Genomic DNA, 17,781 nt, shown 5'->3' on the forward strand with positions numbered 1-17,781 from the left:
GGATTCCTCACACCTGTGTTCAGTGCTTGCGTTTCCTCCAGTCCCCACAGGAGGAGAGAGGTCTTGATGTTGAGAGACACCCCTACCTCCCAACTCCATCACTGATAAGCAATATTTTACTTTTACCAATAAGAAAATTGGTGTCCAGAGGCTCCAGTGCAGAGCGCTTGCCTGGGTCCTACAGTGGCTGAGACAGAACACTTGCACAAGTCCCGGGTGAGGAGCCCAATGTGTCTTTTATTCCCCTTCCTGGCCCTATGGGTGCTACCCCAGGGGACCCAAAGCTAAGAGTGGTAGCAGCAATCTGGATCTCTATGTCTGCATACTAACCATCACACATAGCTTCTCTCGCTGAATTCTTTAGACACTGGATGATGGGCCTATTGGTGGCGCTACCTTATGGCATCAGGACCAACAGAGTCACTTACCCATGATCCTGGGAGTAGGACTGGGATGTAAACTTAGGTTATGACTAGTTTAACCACTCATCTACACTGTCTTTCCAGAGAGGGCAGTAGTGCCTGTGTTCTTAGCAAACACTGCTAAGAGGCACAGGACAAAATGTACTATGGATATGTCTGTGTCTCCTGAAGCCTGCGTCCAGCTTTGGCTACCTCTGCTGTCAGCTTTCCCCACCAAAGTATACATTAATTTCTACGCCTCGATCCTGAAGCCAAGTACCAGCCAGCAGGAGAGGTGGTGCTGTGGATGCCATGGAGGGGGATGGAGAGCTAAGGCATTAAGCCTCTGCTTCCCAGTCATGCAGAGAGCTCATCTCCTTAGCCATCTGGTGGTGCCTCTTATGCGTGTGTGTGGAGGGGAGTGGGATTGGTGATCGTGGCCCCACTTCCTAACAATAGCACAGAATGAGGTGGAGACCCCAAGCTCATTGATGGTAAATAGAACAATATCTTGTCCAGAGCATGGGTACAAAGGGTTTAAACTGCATTCTCTGTAGCCATATTGTTGTACAGATTACTGTTTGCCCACTCCTGGTTCTGGCTGGCCCATTGTGAAGTTGGGGCACCTCCTCTTTTACCATAGCTTCATTGTGGAATGTCCCCATATGGCCCTAGGACTGTGTATACATCTTTTATGCCTTGGAGTGAATTTTGTTTCTTTCTTTCCTCATTTGAAGCCCTCAGGGGTCTGGCCACTGAGATGATAGGATTAATATAGGCACAGGTCACAGGGTCCAGATTACTTTGGCTGGATGAGTGAGACAGGTGTTGATTAAACAAGGACACTGAGGCCAGAGTAGTTTGCTCAAAGTCCTTTGAAACTGGGACCAGTCCTCCTCCTCCATCCTGAAGAGTCATAGAGAGTGGGCTGCCTAGGGGACTGCACACACTTACCAAGTGGGCTTTTTGCTTCCCCCTGCTGCATGTAACTGAAGTGGGCTTCCAGCAGGCTATAGGGTCCTCCTTGGAGGCCACATTGTACCTGACATTTCTTTGCTGCCACAAGACCCTAGTCTTCATGCTTCTCACTAGGATGCCCAACTGCCAGGTCACTGGGAGTTGCATAGATCTGGGGAGCAGTCACTTTCTCATTTTGAGAACAGGAGCTATGCTCACGATTGACTTTATTATCTACACCCAACCAGGGGCAAGTGCTCAAGATCAGTCTAGTGTGTCCTAATACCAGGAGCAGCTGGATCAGAGAGCAAATCCAGGGGCTCTCCAGGGATTCACAAAACTGGCTCAGTTATCTGGAAGGCCTCTTTTACTCATGGCTGACTGTCCTTTAATCTGGGCTGTTCTCATACACACGTGTGAAACATACTCTTGGCTCCTCTAGGCAGCCAGAATCGAACTGTGAATCCACAAACCTGGTTCTCTGTGGCCATCTGGTAGATTCCTCCAGCTGTCTCCTGGCCTGCAGGGCAAGGTGGCCCTGAGAATTGACCCAGGACAGGATCCTGCCATGCTCTAGTGAGAAGCCAGTCATGCACTTCCTGATGATCGCTTTGTGAAGGGACAATGAATTGTGGCTTCCCTGTAATTTTCTGCATGGAGGTCTTTCTGTCATCTTTCAGCCACTTCCCCCAACCTTGCAGGCAGCCCTGACGGACATGGCACCTTCTCACGTGCACAATGAACTGCTGTCCTGGGCGCTTGCCACTGAAGAGCAGTGCTTATTTCATATGCTCTGGGCAGAAGCACCTGGTCTGAGTAAATTTTCAGGAGCACCTGGGTCTGGGGCCACACTGGCAAGGTACCTGAGCCTGCTTCTTGCCCAGACATTGGCTAGAGAGAAACCAGCTTCTGGAACGGGCTAACCAGGCCTTCTGTCTTTTTCTACCTTGGGGCTGGCCATTTGTCTTAAGAAGGCTGTGTGACCAGCAGAAATCCCTTAGGCTCTAACTTGATTTAAATCCCAGTGGGCTGATTGGACTTCAGGTAAGTAACTTAACCTGGTCTTTAATCTTTAACGTGGGGATAATGGACATAGCACAGAATAGGCTCTCACATAGGGGGCCCTTATTATTAGCCACCCCCTGCTCTCCATAAGAGTCACAGGAATTATTAGGCATTTGACATTTCTATCCAGAACCTAACTCATCCAGAAAGTCACTCTGTTTCTGGTATCTGCTGTTCCTTCTTCAATGGATGTGAACTGGAAACTGTCCTTGGTTACCTTCTAACAAATCCTAGTCATAGATTGATTTTTTTAACCCATTAAAAATTCCAAAATGAGGAACTATATGCTGGGGGTGGGGTATACAAATTTTATCTGGGTTATGCAATGTAGAAAAAAATTTCAGATTTAATGAATAAAATTTAATCCCTCATGAGAATATTTTTCTCCAAAAAGGAAGGCTTTCCTAAGATAAGACTAGATGAAATATTTTGGGATAATAGACAGAAAACTACAATTGGCCAAGAAACAGAAAAAGCCTCAGAAAAAAGTGCCTGTTTTTCTTATCCTATTCTGGGGACCTTGAGCCTCAGTTTCCCCAACTGTAAAATAGATGTGGTGGGGTTTGGATTATTGATGCCTAAAGTTCCTCATTGCTCTGATATTTCCCAGGTCTGAGACTGCTGGGGGATCCACTGAGCAGAATTCCAGTTTCGGTGCTGTGGTTGCAGTTCACTGTCTGAGCACAGGCAGGCTCCCTGAGACTCTGGGCTGCTCGCAGCAGCTCTGAGCGGCTGCAGGTGTATACACAGCATCAGAAGATGGCACTTGGGGCCTGCATTGGGCTAAGATGGCGTAATTAACCGACTTGTTGCAAAGCGTATCTGGCATATCTCACAGATTTTTAAAAATGACTTCCCAAGATTATAAAAGACTTTAATTATAATTTCACAAAGGTGGAGACCGAGGATTTGCTAACCGCCATGCCTGTATCACCTCCCTCCCCCAGGATTCGAAGCAGCTCCTGATAGAGGAAGAGTGAACAGTGTTCTAAGGGCACCGTACAGTGTGACAACAGTGATAGATATGCTAATTTCTTCATTCACTCCACTTCACTTCTTTTATTCTTTCCAATTAAAGCAAATGCTACTGAAACCATAATTAAGCAGGGTTGGGCCCTGACTGCCTGCTGTTTTGATGAAGCCCTATTGATTTTCCTTTTCTTTCTAATGGCCACACATGGTGCTCAATGGTCAAACATATGCCCCGCTACAATGTCCCAATAAAACTTAATTTTGGCCAGGCGAAATGGAAGGTTGCAGGAGAAGGATGTCAGGGGACAATGTGTTTGGGGATGGTGTGTGAAGCTCTTCCTTAGATGGCTGCACTGGGATAAGAAACATACCCACAACTGTGTGACCAGCAGAAACAAAACAAAACAAAAAAAGGCATGTGGTGAAGAAATCCAATTCCTTTTCGTTCTTTAAGAAGCAGTGTGGTAGTTACACTGCAGTGGCCTAACTAAGCTGGATGTTAAAATCTGGGCCTGTGGGAGCCCTGGAAATATGTATTCTTGACAGATGTTCTCAAGCCAGAGAAGAGTTTTGGTGGGAGGCACATTTTTCTTTTTGTTTTATAAACAGGCTGTATTTCTGAGACACCATGCAAATGAGATGAGGGTAGAGTGAAGGGGACTGAGTACAACAAATATTTACTGGTGCAAGTTAATATTCTGGCCAGGAAGCCAGGTGTCAGATAATGTTGCTGGTTTTCTGTGTCCAGCAATGGGCGTTACCATGTGGGATTTGGTAAAAGCTGACAAGCTACAGTTGTTTCTTCTTATCTATTTGCTTTCTAGGATTTCAGTTATCTGAGAAATTTTCCAAAATTAAAGTAATTTTCTATTCCAGAAGTAAACAATCTATACACTTTAAATAACTTTTATTATATTATTATTTTATTTTATTTTGGGTCCCGGGAATCAAACTCATGAACTTGCACTTGGCTGGGCAGGTGCTTAGGCTGCTGACTTATACCCCCAGCCTTTATTTTATTATTGCTAGTGTTATCTCTTACGTGATTGATTTTATTATAAATTAAACTTCATCACAGGTATGACTGGCTAGGCAAAAGCATAGTACATATAGGCTTGGTACTATTTGAGGTTTCAGGCATCCCCTGGAGGTTTTAGAATGCACTCCCACCCCCAGGAGGAGACAAGCATAACAGATTGTCCATTTCTTATTTTCTCCTTCCCACTTTTCTTAAACATTTTCACTCCTGTGTGAACTACTTCCCACATGCAGCAATCCGATGAGGTTCCCGCCGCTGCTGTGCAGGTGCTGGCTGCCGCTATTTTCTTAGAGCCTCTATGGGACAGAAAAGGAAACAGCCCGGGAGAAATTGTGCTGTTATTAGTTATGTAATTGAGGCAGGAAATGTGGGCGAATTGTTCCCCAACAGGATGGGAAAGAATGAACACTATCAGTGCGCTGTGGATTTGAGTCCTGCTTTTGTCACAACTCCTGGGGTACTGGTGCCCTGTTCTGGTCCATTCGCCTTCTGCAAGCCAACCTTTGCTCTCCCTTGGTTAGATGTAAGCTTCTCATCATGACCCTTACTCCCAGTGAAAGGAAGCCAAGACTTGTTTTCCTCCGCACTATTGGCATTGGGGCTGGAGACTTTTGGCATTAGTGGTCTTGGGTAGGGGGCTGTCATATGCTTTGCAGTCACCCCTGGCCTCTACTCCCTCGGGGCCATTAGCACACTCCTTGTCATGGTCATGATAAGCACAATGTCCTAGATATTGTCAGATGTTCTCTAAGGAGCGATGTTGTTCTTATTTGAAAATCAGTGATCCAGACACTTATGTTTTACTCCTTAGGAGCTGAAAACACAGAACCTTTCAAAACATGCTCAAGGATGTGTGTTTTACTTTATGCCTTTATGTTTTACTTTCTTGGGCAGCAGCATTCTGGTTGTAAATAAAAATAAAAATTCAGAATTAAAAACTAGGAAAAAAAAACCCTGTTGATTGGGGAAGGGTGACAGAACCTAGAACTATTCAGGAAAGACGGTGGATCAGAAGTCAGAAGACCTATGTGCAAGCACAGTTGGAACCTTGCAGGGTGGTATATGGTGAATCCAAAGTCCCTTGAGTCATGGGTTTTTGTCATTGATACAAGGAAGATGTTGCAATGATTCATCATGGGCAGGGCATCCCAACAGGACTGGCATTCTTAAGAGTGGAACAGAAGCGTGATGAGTCCTACAAATGTGGAATCAGGGAATTTTCAATTATGGGCAAAATTTACAACGTCTAAGAAAGAGGGAGAGAGACAACAAATAGGGCAAAGAGAAGACACAGATAACTGATGAGAGCAGGTGGCACTCAGATGCATCACGAATGTCGTAAACTGTCACTAAAGCTCCTGATCTCAGCGTCTGAAGGGTTCCACACCATCTCATGGAAGCCCATTGCTGTGGAGGAAGGTCACGGGGAAGATTGATTCATTTTACAGAGAAACCTTTTACCATTAAGGTATTACTTTTAAAAAAAATGCATTACTTTGAGCTTCAGGCCCGTGGGTAGCCCTGTGGGCAGTGCTCAGGGTCACAGGAGAAGCCTAACCACCAGGGAGGCTGCAGGGTTCTGGAAGCAGAGAAGGAGTTGGCACCTCAAAGGCTGCAGATCGAGATTCCCCAGACAGGAGAGACTGTAGCTGCTGAGAGAGCAAAGTGAGTTCCTAAACTTACCTTCAGGGCTGATACCCAGAAACAGAGACTATAAGACGGGGTCCCCACCATGGGTGTTGGGAAAAGACCGGCATCCGGGGAAGGCGACAGACCACCTGTACTTGCTTTGTCTGCATTTGTCTTTTAGAACCCGCATCTTAGGATCTCATCTTTTGAAGACGACCTGTTTTGTGATGATCCCATAGAACCAAAGGCTTCCTTTTTACACTTAAAGAGGAAAGCGAGATTTTTAATTGGTTTTTTAAAAATTGCATCTACTTTTGATGGAGATGACAGACCCTTTTCTCTTTTCCTGGATGTTGGCTCTGACATCTTGCTTGTTAGGACTGGAGAGAAAAAAAAATGGCCCCCAGGATTGGAGCGACAGGGACCCTGAAAAGGGGACACCATCATGCCACCATCGAGTTCTGTCAACTGTCAAGTTAATTAGAACGAAATTAAAAACACATTTGCCAAGATGTTCCGCAGCCAAACCAGTTAAATAGAGATTTTAACAAAATTGAAAGCATATTATACTGAGATTTGTGGATTCTGGCCCGGTGAGTGAGTGCTGAAAGTGTGATAAAATAACAAAATTGCTGCCTAATAATCTATAGAATAATATTGTCAACTAATGGATTATAATAAAATAAAAGCTGTTATTAGGGTAAAACATTATAACAAAAAATCCAACTTTTATTTGCAGCACCTCCCCCTTAATGGTTTTGAGCATTTTGAAAGGTAATTTAAACAAGTACATTGTGTCCTTATTGAAGCGGCTTCATCTCGCTAGCTGCTGAAAATGGCTTTAACCATCCCTCTGAACAAAAGCACCCCTAATAAGACAACAAAAAGCCCCAGCAATGGCCCAGCGGCAGCTTGCTGTGGCAAGGAGCGAAGCCGGCTAAGGCGGCAGCTTTCTCCTTGCATGTAATTAGATGAATTAAAAGGACAAAGTGGTTAATGTAACTGTTGTGGGGGGAGCAGCCTTTTCATCCCATCCATTTCAGACGAGAGCCGGTGGCTTTTGCTTCAGCAATGCAGGGAAGAATGTTGGCTGTGAGGGAAATTAACAAGCTTAATCTGCGCGGAATCTGCTCCGAGTCATGGATGAAATGTATCTCGAGCAACGAAAGGCTAGTCATTGCTGCTTCTCTTTTATATGCCTAATAAAACTTACAATAAATTAACTGCATTTTACTTTGCAGCCAGATTCTTAATCAGGGATGAGGCGCTGGGTAGTCAATTGCGGGAAAGCTTCATCTGGGATGCAGTGGGGATGGGGATGGGGATGGGGATGGGAGAAGGGGACTGGGGGAGAGGGGAGGGGGAGGAGGAGGGCAGGTCCCACCCTAATTAGCCTTCTTTCCCATGTTGGTGTCTCAAGGACTGGATCATCACTGGCTCTCACATCTTAGTAACGCAGTAGTGAGAAGGAGCTGTACATCATCAGTCCTGCTCACTTGACTGAGAGGGAGCAGGACTCCTGGGAGAAATCTCTCCAAGACAGACTGAGTCGCTTATAGTCCTACATCTAATTGATACCATAACACTTCCTTAACAACTTTATGCAGTGTTTATTTTCTATGAGTCACTCTTGTTCTTTGCATTGACCTATAGCAATGCTGCCATCTTTTTCTTTTCTTTTCTTTTCTTTTTTTTTTTTTTTGTGGGATTGCATACTGAGGATTGAATCCAGGACTTTTGGACTGAGCTCCAATCTCCAGCACTCCATTTCATTTTTTTAAGAATAATTTCCTAAATTTCTCAGACTGGGCTAGGATTTGGCAATCTTAATGCCTTAGCCTTTCGGGGTGTTGGGATTATAGACAAATGCCACCCTGTTAGCTATGACAACATGTTACAGGAAAAGAAAAAAAAAAAAAAGAATCCTCTTTCAGGCCATAAGTTTCATTCTTTGTAGAACCGGGAAGCAGTTTCAGCTTCCAAGGAATTCCCAACATGGTAGTGCAATTAGGAGAGGGAAAGAAACTCCTTCCTCATCTGCCATTTTATACTTGTGGACTGATACTAACTCAAAACGACAATGTGGAGTCTTCTTGACCTCTCGGTAAAATAGGGCTATGTTTTATTATAAAAAGTAGAAAATTGAAAATTAAATTTATTAGCTTCAGTTACAAAATGATTCATCTGGCTGTTTAATGAAGCTGCACATTATGCTAACAAGATAAAGGCAAAGGATCGCATGTGGGCCTTGGCACTTACAGGCACTCTGGGCTCTGTGCTGGGAACACAGCTGGGCAGCTCTGGGCTTTGAGATGGATGAAGCACCGCAGATTGGAGAGCAGAAGCCTCGAGCTTGGATTGCACCTCCAGGAGGCTGATGAAACTACATCAGGGGCTGACAACACTACGGGGGCTGGGTGAGCCTGGACCCTTTTCTGCCTTTCTGGAAGGCTAGGGAAGGCTTCATCAGGGCTCTGTGCCCATCAGCAGAACCAACAGAGACAGTGCCAGCTCATTACACGAAAGGCTGGGCTTGAGGTTGAGGGCCCCTTGAGTACTAGAGCTTCATTTTAAGCCTGGGGGCATGGGGTAGGAATGGAGACACTGCAGAGAAGCCAGTGCTTGCATAGTCTCAGAAGCTCAGACGTTCCTCAGGTCCATAGCATACCCACCTCTGCAGCAGTCTGTTTTCTACCCTTGCTTCAGGGTCTCTGCTTTGCTTCTTTGCATTCTGGCTCCTGCTCTCTGCTTTTCCTTGGAACTCATCAATAACTGGCTGATAGCAGTAGGCAGGCCTCCAGCTGCTTTCTGAATGGCCCTAGGATGAGTCTATTATTATTTTCACTGCTTGCTCTGTGTTAACTGGATCTTCATTCTTTTAAAAAAACATCATCAAATAGCAAGGTTAACCTGAGTTGAAAAAGTAGTGTTAAGTTTCTGACCACATGTGTGCTTCCTGTCTTAGTCTATGGAGTTGTGAAGAGGCAAACATCTCTTGTGTTTTTCAAGCCTATCCCATATGTCATAGAAGCTGGACCTAGGAGCAGTGCAGTAGGTCACACTGCGAGCTGCCAGTGGACCAGCAGCCAGTGCAGCATGCCCACTGCCTGGGCAGATGGCAATGCAAGTCAGTCCCTACCTCTAAGCTCACCTAATCCCATGGAAATGTGTTTACTACTTTTTTTCTTTTCTGAGTATCTGTTCCTATACTACTGTCATTACCATCCAAATTGTCCTGACTTTAGGTATAATCATCTCAGCCACAGCGCCATTACCATGCAAATATAATATCCACATAAGCCCCAAAGACGAAGTAAGAAAGCCAGGCATTTCTTTATCAGCTAGCCCTTGATTTGGAAAAATTTGTTTGTTTGTCTCTAATACACAAAATCAAAAAGGTGTCTTCACCCCAGAGAAGACTGAGTCAGAAACTTTGGAGAAGAGGTTCATCAGCTTCTCCTACAATCACCACTATTGCTCATAACCCACATGCTGGGGTTACAAGATGAAGATGGTAATCAAGAGGCACGATTTGGCAACTCGCTGAGTCTGGCTTCTCTGGATGATTCCAAAAGTGGCCAATAGATGTGGCAATCTGGCTTCATAGGCACTAACGATTTTCATACTTAAAGATTATTATAAAAGTTGTCTAAACCAATTAACAAAATGAATGAACCTAGGGCTTTGGGAACATGGTTGATTTTCTCAACATAATTCAAGCACGATTTTTTGGGGTAAAAAGCTTTCATATAGTTTTCAAGTGTATTGACCTGAATAATATGCCTCTTTAGAGTCCGAGGTTTTGGTGTGGCTGCTACATTTTTTTTATCCCTTTGTCACCACTGTTGGCATGAAGGAGGGGGCAGAATTAGGACAAGAGAAAGGCACAGAGAAGGTCACCCGGGAGGATTCATGGGTGCTGTGAGAGACGTAGAAGAAAACCTATGGTAAACGTGCTTTTGCACACATCTTGAAATAAATCCTGGGTACCACTCAGCAGGGCTTATAGATAGCACTGGGCCCAGAGTCCAAGCTGAATGCTCAGGCCAGGTCTACAGCCTAGGACATCTATACACAACCACAAGAGTCACAAAGAGCTTCCGGGTCAGGGTGGGCAATGGGCCTGGGCCAGGCCTGGGCAAGATCTGGAGGTGACTACTAGAGAGTGAGACATGGGTGTCTTTCACCTTCTTGCCGTATACTGGTCTGTGACTCTTAAGCTTGAAAGAGGAGCCAGAGGGCCAAAGTAGGCTCTGATCCTGGGAGTCAGGAGAACATGCTGACTTAAGATGCCTGCCTCTGCTTTCTGGGCAGAAAGCCAGTATACAACCTTTCCTCTCAGACACCAGACCTGGGTGGGGTAGACAGATGTCACAGCAGCTCTCACATCAAAACTGAATCAGTACAGCAGGCATGATATCCTGTCATGGAAAAAAAAAGTCCTGGACATCTAGCTCAAGGAGTTCAATCTCTAGTGCCAAAACAAAATGAACTCCTCCTCCCTCAAACCAAATCATGCCTGGTGGTGGGAGCCATCTTCCAACGTGAACTTAGTGAGCATAACATTCACAGATTTGAAAACACCAAAGGGGTGAATGTTTCAGATTGACGGCGCTGCTGATCTGATGCATTAGCACAGAAATCAGTCATCAAGGCGCAGATCATTCCATTCTGTTGAGGAATGGTTTATTGCTTAGCTCCCAATTAGAAAGTTCATGAACCTGGAAGGCGGCTTGCTCACAGGTGGGAGGGAAGCCTTGTGAGCAACCCTAAGGCTTTCCTGTAGGCCTTCGGTTGATTTAGTTGGAGCTGATGCCATCTACTTGCAATTGTTCTAAAAATACTTGCTGCTTATATTTTTCCTGTTTTAGTCATATTTCAACCCTGCACATGCTGGGCTTGTAAGCTTCCTTTTGAGATGATGGGTGAATGGGGAGAGCTACAAAAGCAGATGTGAGGTGTAACAGTCAGCTTTTTGTTATTGCAACAAATACCTGAGACAATCAATTTATAAAGAGGAAAGATTCTGGCTTGCAGCTTTGGAGTGATCAGTTGGCCCTGTCACAACAGTATGTCATGCTGGAAGTGCATGGCAGAGCAAAACTATTCACCTCGTGTCAGAGAGCAATAGAAAGACACCGAGGTGCCCCCACCCCTTCAATGGCAGACCCTTAGTGACCTGGAGACCTCTCATTAGGCCCCATCTCTTAAAGCTTCCACCACTTCCCCATAGCACGATGGGCTGGGAATCTTTAACATGTGGCTCTTTGGAGGGCACTGAAAATCAAAGCCATTGCACTGGGTCTTGTTCCTCTCATTTCCTCCTCTGCACACTTGCCGAAGTCCTCAGGGAACAGCGAAGGAAGTGACACATGAGATAGAAGGTGAAGGTGACCTGGGAGAGGAAGATAATGGGGAGAACCTCTCAGGCAAAGAGGGCAGAACGAGGGAAAATCCCAAAGTAGGAAAGTCGTGGGTCAATTGACCAAAGCAAAGGACACAATTTCTTCTTACTTGTTGCTCAGACTTTGTAGACACACAAAGACTGTTGCTGAGTTCAAGATTTCCAGATGATCTTGCCTTTTCTAAAACTCCTGAACCTGGCTGCTGTATCTCCAGAATGTACTTGATACTTTTGGGTATCCGTGCCTCCTTCAGTCCCTTTCTGCCTGGAAGGAGTCCCAGCCACGAGGAGAATAGTGCCCTCTCTGCACCCTGGACTTTTCTCTGCTTTTCCTCCAGTGCACTGTCACATCTCCAGTATCCCTGAAAAACCTCTTCAGTGATTTTTCAACTCTTTTTCTTGAGGAGAATTTCAATTCTAGGGTAACAGAACCAAAGGTTTAAAACAAACTAATAATGGTGACTTGTAGATACTTACCCTACTCACTGAGCGGTAGAGTATGGAATTAACATTCTAGAGCTTCTAACATAGCAGACTGTCTTTAAATATGTACAATATAGTATTCCAACTGTTTGGCAATTATTTAATTATCTAGTTAGGCTTGAGTGGTGAAAATCCCTATCTGGATAATTATAGTGTACAATGATTTACTTAGTTGCTTTAGAAATCCATTTCTTAACATGAAAGTCTCTTTGTAACTCTTATAAGCAATGGTGCCACTTTGGGGGAAGGACAGTGTGACTTTCCCAGTGACTGGACATTGACCTCGGTAGTCACTTGCTAACCAGCTATCATGGACCACAGTCCTTACCACACTCATTGCAAGGCCAATAACAATCCCAATGTTATAGTGGCATCTTCTTAGCAAGAGCTAAGAAATAAATGCCACCATGCTTGGTTTACCTACAGGCAAGGTAGGGCCTGCTTCCACGGTCACGGCAGGTCTGTGTGCCAACAGAGATTCTGCCCCCTTATACATTAAGGCCTCTACAGCATATCACACATGCAAGAGGCAAAGACACAGACAATCGTCTCTGTACATGAGGAATGCTCATGCATTTGTGCCTTTCACAAAGGATTTTTAAAGCATCACATTAGGTCCTTTGTGGTGTTCCTTCCCCTAAGGTGCTCCCAGGTGGAGATAGCAAGGGAGGGAGAAATGAGCTGTGTGGGGCAAGGCCTGGACCGGTATAGGCAGGTATGTGTGGTCATGTTTGTGTCAGCCTCACAGAGAGACTCCTGGCCTGGGACTCTCAGATATTTGGAAAGCCATAGAGGTCAAATTGTTGGAGGTAAAGGGAGAAGACAGGAGTAATTTCAGTATTTCTAAATTCCTAGTTGCTAGCTCACATTTCCTAGTGCTCAGGGATCTTCACTAATAAAAATGTTACTGTGAGAATACTCGGGGGCTGATCTGATATGATCTCAGTGCAACCACATAGGCTACCTTCTCCAGATTGAAAATGCAGGGCTAGTGCTGTGGCTCAGTGGTCGAGTGTTTGCCTAGTACACTTGCCTAGAGTGCAGGAGGCCTTGGGTTTAATTGCCAGTTAAAATAAAAAATCAGAAGTACAGAGATCTTGCTGTACCTGTGTTTTGGGATGTGTAACTGCTGAATTCCACCTAACCCTGCTTTCATGCAGATCATTAGCGTTTAAAATTAGAATGACTGTGTGTCCAGACTGGCCACATTAGGAGCAAGCTCAGTGTCTCTTTTGGGATCTTGTTTTTCTGTGAAGTGAAAAACTCCCAGAGGCCTAAGCTGCTGCAGAGGTCACACGGAGGAACCGTGGCAGCTGATCAGCCCAAGGAGGAGTAGGGGGGGTGTTAGTTTGGGGCAGTGGGTACTTTTGCTCTTGGTACAGGTGTTGCCATTTCCAGACTGGCTATGCTATCTGGTACCCTCATCCATAACCATGATAAGACCTTTGCTGGCTGGACTCCTGCACCGAGGGCAGTGACGCAGCCACCCAATGCATTCATGCTCTCTTGAACTCATGATCCCACAAGCTTTGCATCCTGTTTTCTCTGCTGGAATCACTTGTTTCCTCCTCTGACCGCAGTTCCCTGCTCCTGGATGGTCTCACAACCCTTCGAGGTTCGGCCCTCACATCACTTCTCATCTACCTGAGGCCCCAGCTTTGTAGATGCCATAGTTATTGTGAGAGAGAATTGATACAATGACTCACAAACCCCCTTCCCCAGTCTACTTGCTTTGCCCTGGCAGGTGCGTTAGCCCTCATTCATGGTAGTCATTCCATTCTAGGGAAGGTTATCAGCCTCTTTAGGATATAGATGACCTACAAAGCCCTTATATGGCACTGAGTCCATAAGAATGAGAAATTAAGCATGAGTGACTTATCACCTTCATTCACACAAATGGAGTCCCAGGCTTCCCTACTGAGTAACCTTACCTTTCCTTTAGGGGACTGGTAACTTCTTAGACCTCTATGCCAACACAATGGGGAGCTAGGTTGAAAATCCTTCACCCCAGCACATTGGAAAATGGTGCTTTTATTTGATGAACCTAATTTTTCACTTTTAAACTAACTGTTTTGGCATGGTGTGGACAAAACTCCAGGAAAAGCAATAATTGAATATTGAACCATCTTCTGCAGCAACATGAACAGACATGGTGATTTCCAGGGTCCTGTGCTGTGTCACTGAATGGATAATTTGATCATAAATCCTCCTATTCCAGAACAGAAATACTCACCAATGGCAGTGTCTGAAGAGGGACAGTTCATTTGGATGAATGGCTGCTGATCCGGGTGGACTGTAGAAGCAAAACAATTGATATTATTGTAGTCAGTGGTTTTCATGGGAATTTAACACAGGACACATAATTTATGGGATTATTTTATAATATTCACCCAAAAGTCAAATGCAGAAGAGTGCTAGAAATCATCTACATGCCAGGGACCCAAAGAATCCAGCTGAGAGCCTAGATTCCATGGCAATGGCTCATGCAAGTCTGTATCAAGGATCTGCACTGGGAAGACCCAAAGGCCAGTGGTGGAAGCTAGAATGTCTGTGCCAATAGGGTGAAGGATCTGAGCCAGCAGGCTGAAGGAGCTGCACTGGAACCAGGAAGCGATGCTCAAGATGAAGATCAGAGCTCCTGCAAAGAGAACCACAGCCATCCTGGTCACAGCAAGGACCTGAGCTCCTCAAACAAGGAGAGAACAGCTGAGTTCGTATCAGGAAAACCAGCTGGGGCAAGCTTCTCCAGGAGAATCAACAGTAAGTGATCTTCCATTCCTGCTCTCCTTTTATGCCATTCCAGCAACAGTCCTCAGGTGGGCTTTCCACACCCAGACCATTTTCCATGCAAGCTGACCATTAATTATTCCAACACAGAGATGCCTTTAACATTTTAGAACAGAATTCCTTACATAGTCAAATTTGCACACATTCAAGACATTTGCTGTCTGGCTTAAATAAACTAAGGTTACTGAAGTGGTGAGATGTCACAAAAGCTTCATTGCTAAACATTCCCTATTGTGGATGGGTGGAGGATTCGTGTATGTCCTAGAGTCTTTCCCTTCCCCCTCCTTTTCTGACAACCCTCGCTCTTTTTGGGAACCCTTCTGGCAGTGCTGGTGAACTGGCAACTTCTGTGTGCTGTCCCCTCCTGATCGTAGGGGGAAGTGTGTGACCCAGTGGCCACAGAGCATGCCAGGATCAGTGATAAATCCTCAGGAGTGGATCTATGACTCTTGATGCCACAGGATCCTGCTCCTTGGTTGATGTCATGATGAGAGAAGAAAGATGCTTTCTCACTCTTCAGGACTGACTCAGCTGTGGCGGCTGGCAGCCATGTGGCCCATCCTAGATTGAAGGGCTGTGTGTGGGTGGGGAGGAGGGATCAAGGGAATGCGAAATGAGGGGGCAGGCTGGTTGGATGGATGGGAAAAGGTATGATGGAGAGGAGAAAGAGGTGCAAGTGGAAAGAAAGTCAAAGAGGAATTGAAAAAGAGCCTCTATTCCCAGACTTGCACTCAGCATAGATTTAGCCCCCAGGTACTGATTCTTGACCTCATCACGAATTGTGAGTTAACCCAGTAATCCTTATGCCCTAGTAATAAGCACCCTTTATTTGTTAGACAGTTCCAAGAGTTTTGTAATCACTCAAGAACAAGGAAGGCCTAATGATTACCAGGAGGAGATAGCTCCACAGGACCGGAGTGCTGCCTTAGGAGAGCTACATCACAAAGCACCTTCAGAAGAGACACATCACAGTGCTTCCGTGATTCTAGAATGTCAGTTTTGCAGAGAGCCATCCACTTAATGTTTCCCAAATTGTGGGCAGTGTGATATTTCTCCGCTGCAGTGCTTCTCAAAGCTTTTGCAGTGCTGAGGTACAATGTGAATCCCCAGGAGAAGAGAGAACGCAGTGTTCTTCAGGATGCTTTATGATGAAAGTTGGGAATTCATCAACACCGCACAGTAGTAATGTTGGTGTTGTAGGAGAGGTCTTTCTAGCAAGGGTCTTGCTCTGACCAGTGGCAATGTGTGTCTTTGTCAATAACAATAAAACATTGGCTCAGACATACCAATGCCCAGGTGTGAAAGAGAGTGCACCAGTCTATTCTCATCTAATTCTAACTAGCTTTGTAGTGGTTCCCTGGAGAGGGGAGCCTTGGTGACATATGGTCGTGGTTACAGCACCCAGTTGGCCCAATGTCTTCCACTGTGATAGACGTTCATCTGGAAAGTCATTACCACTGGCATTGGAAATGCTCCCTAATTTTAGAAACACTAAATAATTCATATTAGTGATTGAGAAAAAATTCAAGGCTGGCCTGTGTTAACTCACCCAAAGTGAACTTTGTCTTTTACCATTATTGCTGCTGTTGTTTGATGTTATGGAACAAATTAGGTCAAAGCAATGTTTGTGCTTTTGCTCTCTTGCATGTGACAAGTCAGCAGATCTCTCCTTATTATGTTACATTTCTGTCCATATTGGGAAAACTCCACAGTGCACAACACAGTGTTTTTTCTCTCTTTTTAAACTTTGTGGGTCAGTGTTCCTTAGTGTGAGTCTCATCTGTTGGCCTCTGTATATGACGTTCATGGTTATAACCAGTACCAGGAGGAGAAGTTCTGTGACTGTTATTTGAATGTTTCTTTGGGAGTTCTAGGTATAAAGGCTAGAAAGGTCATTGTAGAGAGGAGGTTCCAGTTTGGTGGACCCAATCCCATCCTCTCACTGCTTCAGGAGTGAGTCTGAGTCAGTTAACCTGAGGCTGTGACTATTAATTCTGCTATGTCAACTTCACTGGATTAAAAAATACCTAGCAGATGATGAGAGCATGACCCTGGGTGGGTCTGGGTGGGGCATGGAAGTGTGGCCTTGGAAAGTGTAAATGGTTCCTCGTTTATTCCTCTCTGGCACTTGTGCCCTGCTCTGTTCCTTGGCTGCCATGAACCAAGCAGCTTTGTTCACCACTGCCTTCTATACTGCCTGCCTCGGAGCCAATTGACTATGAACTGAATCTACCTCCATGAACCAAATTAAACCTCTCCTCTTTAAACTGTTGGGTATCAGCGCTTGCGTCCCAGCAATAGGAAAGCTGACTGATATAAGGGCACATTACAAAAGGGAAGATGACAAGGGCAACTCTGGGGTCCCCTGTAACGTAAAACCTTGCATGGGACACAAACAACTTATTACGGAATAGGGACATCTTAGATAAAAGTGGGGTGTCAATGGAGGCAAGTAGCATCATAGGAATATAGTGACAGCAATCACAATAGGGTGACCATAACTCAAAAAGACAAGGACTTTCCATGTGCCTGACTATTGGGTATTGGGCTTTCAGGGCAGGGAGAGCTGGGTTCAAATTTCAGCTCTGTTATTTTCTACTGACCTGTGCAGTGGCAAACCGGTGAGCCTCAGTTGTTCTTCTACAAGGCTTATATAAGGGCTAATCATATCTTCCCCTAAAGAATCTACTCAAATATAAATACATCTGTGTGGGGCCATTTAAACTATGTGCATTATACAGCGCCTGACATAGTATGTGCCCTCCAACAAGGATCCATGGGGCTGTTTCTTGGGGTCAGGTGAAGATCTCTGTGAACAGACAGGATCAGGGTCAAGCTGTAGAACACCCAAGACCCAAGGCTTGGGCCTGTGGTTTGCTCTGAGCTTTACCTTCAGCTGTGGCACTAAGGATCAAGTTTGAAGGTTTAGGTTACTGCATTTCAAAGCAAGCGATGGACGCTTGCTTTGGGCACTGGGGACTTGGAGATAAATCAGACATGCGGTCCTTGGATGTGTAGATGGGTCCTGGTAAGACGCTTTCACT

At 45.2% G+C, this 17,781-nt stretch overlaps 1 long non-coding RNA gene across 1 annotated transcript; it reads right to left on the reverse strand.

Annotated features, from left to right (window-relative positions):
- Window positions 1–10,956: 10,956 nt before the first annotated feature.
- LOC134472741 (uncharacterized) lies at window positions 10,957–15,676 on the reverse strand. The gene is made up of 3 exons (XR_010042677.1): window positions 15,627–15,676; window positions 14,184–14,243; window positions 10,957–11,458 (listed from the first exon to the last, which is right to left on the reverse strand). It is a non-coding gene; the product is annotated as an uncharacterized LOC134472741 (long non-coding RNA).
- Window positions 15,677–17,781: the final 2,105 nt, after the last annotated feature.

This window comes from Cavia porcellus, unplaced genomic scaffold, assembly GCF_034190915.1.
Source record: "Cavia porcellus strain 051 isolate PalLab524CR breed Dunkin Hartley unplaced genomic scaffold, mCavPor4.1 scaffold_2, whole genome shotgun sequence".
In the NCBI taxonomy this organism is placed as follows: domain Eukaryota; kingdom Metazoa; phylum Chordata; class Mammalia; order Rodentia; family Caviidae; genus Cavia; species Cavia porcellus.